At 47.2% G+C, this 5,180-nt stretch overlaps 2 pseudogenes; one reads left to right on the top strand and one right to left on the bottom strand.

Moving 5' to 3' along the window:
- Positions 1-1,832: 1,832 nt before the first annotated feature.
- Positions 1,833-2,925, top strand: LOC136519914 (glutathione S-transferase T3-like; annotated as a pseudogene).
- Positions 2,926-3,252: 327 nt separating this feature from the next.
- On the bottom strand, positions 3,253-4,637 carry LOC136521467 (protein ALP1-like; annotated as a pseudogene).
- Between the last annotated feature and the right edge of the window lie 543 nt (positions 4,638-5,180).

Genomic DNA, 5,180 nt, shown 5'->3' on the forward strand with positions numbered 1-5,180 from the left:
ACCCAAAGGCAAATCAAGCCTAGCAATCAATCTGTAGAGTTCAGTTCTAGCTACCTCAGGTTTATAATCCCAGTTATGCACAGAACCATTAGGATTGTAAGATAGCCTAGATTGAACCCTATCACGTTGATCAGTTTTCTGCCTACAATAGTTCTGGTGCCTCTTCAAGTGACCAGTGCCAGCACTAGATCTAGCAGACAAGGTTCACTTACACATTTTACATTTAGCTTTAGTGCAAATCTGTACTCCATTCACAGTCTCAAATATCTCTTCAAAATCATCCCAGACAGGAGATTTACGCTTACCAACCTTACCATTACCAGCAGCAGCAACAGATGGAACAGAGCCGTTGGAGTTGGAGCCGACCGGGTTCGCAGACGCCGTCGCCCCTTCACCACCGTCGCCGTCTCCGAGATCGACACCGAACAACACAGCAGCGTCATCATGGATGTCGTCGTCGTTCTCACCCTCAGGGGCCATGCCAGGCGGAAGCTCGCCATCGTCTTCAGCCATGGCCGCCTCTCCAGCACCGTACCTCAACGGTGTGGGTGGCCGCCTTGCTCCTCGCTCTATGCCACAGCTAGAGCTTGAAGCATCGGCTACCGACCTGCGAAGGAGGAAGGAATAGATCAGTTAGAGATCTCATCAAAAAAAGAAGAAAGATGGGGATTAGGGTTAGCCGATTAGGGTTAGGGTTAGGTGCTTACCTTCGCAACCGGAGCCCGGTGCCGGAGAAGAAGACGACGACGGTCCCGCGGCCAGAGAAGACGACACAAGGTCAGCAAGGACGGCGAGCGGCAGAGGAGGGACAAACGGGGTCAACAAACTCACATAATCACCGAGATCTAGAGGGAAGAAAGGTAGATGGAGAAGGGAGAGGTAGAGAGGGTGAGGAGCACGCCGGCAGCGGCGGTTTGAGGTCACCGGAGTCGGGGTCGACGACGGCACAGTGGATACGGTCATACGGCGAGGCGAGAGTGCGAGTGGCGGCTGCGGCGTAGTGGACTAGAGAGTGGAGAGCAGGAGAGGAGAGGAGTCAATTGAGTGATTTAGGTTTAGGGTTTGTGAGGGGCGCGGGCGCCGGCTGCCTGCCTACCTCGCGCTTATATGGCAGGGGGAGGCCGGGAGGCCAAAGCGCCGTTGGCCGCTAGCAGGCCGTGCGGGAGCCGGGAGCTGCTGCCGGGCCGACCTCGGGCCGACGGCTTATTACCGTGCCGGGCCGTGCCAGCCCGCGGGCTTGCGCAATGGCCCAGGCACGGCCTGTAGCTGCATGCCGGGCCAGCCCGGGCCCAGAGACCCTCGTGCCGGGCCGGACTCGTGTCGAGTCAAATTAGCGGGCCGTGGGCCGGGCTACCGGGCCTCGGGCTGCATGGCCAAGTATACTGGACTCCCAGCGATCAGACGAGGAGTCACCCCCAGACGAGGAGTCACGCAGTCGCCGCACGCCGGCCTAGCAAAGAAGCTTCGACAGCTGCTGCGTGGTGTAGGTATGTTCTTCCTGAGAGTCAAGGTAGGGTTCATATTATATTGTTTATGTACTATGCCATCAACTATAGTGTTTCTGTGAACTTGCACAGCTACCTGTCATATCACAACTTTTGATGATCAAGGCATTGTGTTTCTGTGAACTTGCACAGCTACCTGTCATAGTGTCATGTGAAGTACTAGTAGCGTTATTTTCATTTGTACACAGTTTTCAATCAACAGATGTACCTATGCGCTATTTTATTGCCATAGTGTTAAAAACAAATCACCATGTTTGACATCAATAGTATTGTAAAATTACTGTGTTTAACCGTGTGGGTCATCAATTTTTTTGTAGACTAGTCAAGATGGATGGAGAAGATGGAAATTTCTTGTTGGACATTCTTCTCAATGGAGAAGATGGTACTGTTGCTAGTTTGGACGACATGAACTTTGGATTCACTCAAGACACTCATACTCATGACGAAGTGCAAGCTAGCCGCAATACAAAGGGAGCCAAGAGGACAAAGAATTTTCATTGGAAGGAAGACGAAGTTGTATGCTCGGGCTGGTTGAATGTTAGCAAAGATCCCATTAACGGTGCCAATCAATCTCGTTCAACTTTTTGGGGAAGAGTTCATGCTTACTTTGAGAAGCACAAGAAAACTACAGCTGAGAGGACAGAGAGTTCCATTATGCATAGGTGGCTGACAATTCAGTTTCAAGTGAACAAGTTTTGTTCAGCCTATGAGGCCATTCTACGTAGGAATCAAAGTGGGTTAACTATCGAAGACAAGGTATGTAACATGTGTTGTTTTTACTTTTACTTTGATTATTTGTAAATGATATATAAACTGACAATTTCCCTGTACAGATTAACGAAGCAAAAAAGTTGTATGTGGAATTAGACAAGGACAAAAAAAACTTTTGGTCTTCTACATTGTTGGACCATATTGAAGGAGGAAGACAAGTGGAAAGTGAAGATGATAGAACTTGCTGAGCTGGAGAAAGAGAAACAAGCAATCAAGAAAAAACAGAAGGTGTCCAGGCCGAGGGAGGAAGAAGCCACTAATAATGATCAAGTTGTAGAAGTTGATGCTGAAGAAACTGTACCAAGGAAAAGGCCAGAAGGGATAAAGAAGGCAAAAGAAAATTTGAGGCGTGGAGGTGGCGAGGCTTGCATGGAAGCTTTGGACAAGATGATGGCAAAGAAGGAGGTCTTGGACATGGAAAAGGAGAAGGCCAAAGAGGAGAGGTCCATGGCTACACTAGAGCTAGAGAAGGCTGCACTAGAGCTAGAGAAGAAGAGGATGGCAAATGAAGAAAAAAAAAGCAGAAGCGAAGCTACTCAAAGAGGAAAAAGAAATTATGTTAGCGGACATGTCCTCCCTCAACCCGATCCAGCGTGAATGGCTTGAGACGATGCAGAAGAAGATTGTCGAGAGGCAGCGTGAAAATTAAGTTTAGTTCTTATATAAGTTTAGTTATGAAACCTTTAGTTCAAGGTCTTGTTATATGAGTTGTTCACTTATGAAACCTTTAGTTCAAGGTCTTGTTATATGAGTTATATGAGTTGTTGAGTTGTTGAGCAGAATCATTATTTAAGTTGCAGTTCAAGTATGAATTAAATTAGTACATGGCGTGCTAGCTGTATTGTGCTAGCTCCTGTGTTGTGCTCGTCAGTACATGCAGGCGCTGTTGCTCACGGTAGAATCTATCGCTGTCCATGCAGTGAATCAAAAGATTTGTTGAATATTTAAGTAAAAAAAGATTACATCTGAATATAAACTAATATAAATCAGGATGATGTTCCACAGGTGCTCGATGAGGTCTTCTTTCAACTGCAAATGAGTTTCCTTGTCTCTGATCCTTCTGTGCGCATCAATGTATTCATCAAGTGTACGAGTAGGTTGGCCATGAGCAGGTTCTATGTTTTCACCACCGTAAACGTTTTCACCACCGTAATCAAAACGCTCGTTAGGGTCAACCACAAATCCTTCATCTTCCACAATCATGTTGTGCATGATCACACAAGCCCTCATGATCTTTGATAATGTTTGTATGTCCCAAATGCGAGCTGGCCCTCGAACAATGGCAAACCTAGATTGAAGAACCCCAAAAGCTCTCTCGATCATCTTCCTCGCTGCTTCCTGCGCTCTGGCAAAATATTGGCTCTTGTTCCCCATAGGAAGAGTGATCGACTTGACTAAAGTAGCCCATGTGGGGTATATGCCATCTGCAAGATAATAGCCCATTGTGTAATCATGGCCATTAACCGAAAAGTTCACTTCTGGAGCTCTACCTTCTGCCAAGTTATCAAACAAAGGAGACCTATGAAGAACATTGATGTCATTGTGAGACCCGGGCATTCCAAAGAAGGCATGCCATATCCAAAGGTCGTTCGAGGCAACAGCCTCCAAAATGATAGTGGGCTTCTCCACGTGCCCCTTGTACTGACCCTATTTTTCGTATGGACAGTTCTTCCACACCTAATGCATACAATCTATAGACCCTAACATTCCTAGAAAGCCTTTTTGCTCACTGATTGCAAGTAAGCGTGTTGTGTCCGCCTCATTGGGATATCTGAGGTACTCTTCTCCAAACAGTTCATCAACTGCATCAACAAACCTCCGTAGGCTCTCAAGTGCAGTACTTTCGCCAATGCGAACGCACTCATCTGTCGCATCCACGGGAACCCCATAGCTGAGCATACGCATTGCGGCAGTGATTTTTTGGAAGCAACTCAAACCAAGTACATTGGCCGCGTTCCTTTTCTGCACAAAGTAATCATCATGTCCTTCAACAGCTTTCATTATGCGTAAGAAAAGCTCCCTAGACATCCTGTACCTGAATAAAACAAAACTAAAGTTTAACAACTCGACTAATATTTAAACACAGACAACAAGTCAATCCGAAGTGAAAGAACAGTAACCTTCGACGGAATATTTTAGGGCCGTATGTTGGATTTACGGCCAATTAATCTTGAAACATCCTCACGTGGCCGCCTTCTCTATCACGGTAAAGAACTCTGTGAACTGGGACAGAGCCACCGTGTTTTTTTTCGCATTGGCAAAGGTGTCCACAGTTACAGCAGCCGCTAATATCTCAAAATCATCATCATCGGATGATGAATCATCCAACTGTCTTCGAAGAAGGGATCTCTTCCTAGGCATGGTTCTTGACCGACAAATGTTCTGGAATATGAATAACCTAGATCACCTGGAGGCGGATGGGACCTTTCCTCAGTACATTGCAAGAAACAAAAGCATATAGGTGTTGCAATACAATATCGACAAACTGAATCTGAAGATATGAATATCGATGATGGCCACCACTACAATATTGAGAAACAGAAAGAGACTTCGGCAAAACTATGAGCTGCTGAACCGATGGGGAAGATCACCTTGAGGTCTTGGAGGAGATGGGCGCCTAGCTTGGTGGATGATGCAGCGATGTTGGGTGCCTAGCTCGATGTAGGAGATCGATGATGGCCACCAGCGATGACGCAGCGCGGCGGAGGAAGAGATGTCAGTCCGTGGAGGCGGTGCCCTTCACGCCCGCGCGGAGTAGGTCGCGCGGCCAGGCGAGGAGTCGCGGCGCGTGGCCAGGCGAGGAGTCACGGTGAAAAACAGTTGATCCGGTTTGCAAGTGGGCCTACTTTTTTAATTTTGCCAAGCCCAAATGGCAAACTATTGGAGATACTATCTTTTTTCACT

Source organism: Miscanthus floridulus, chromosome 18, assembly GCF_019320115.1.
Source record: "Miscanthus floridulus cultivar M001 chromosome 18, ASM1932011v1, whole genome shotgun sequence".
NCBI classification, from domain to species: Eukaryota; Viridiplantae; Streptophyta; class Magnoliopsida; order Poales; family Poaceae; genus Miscanthus; species Miscanthus floridulus.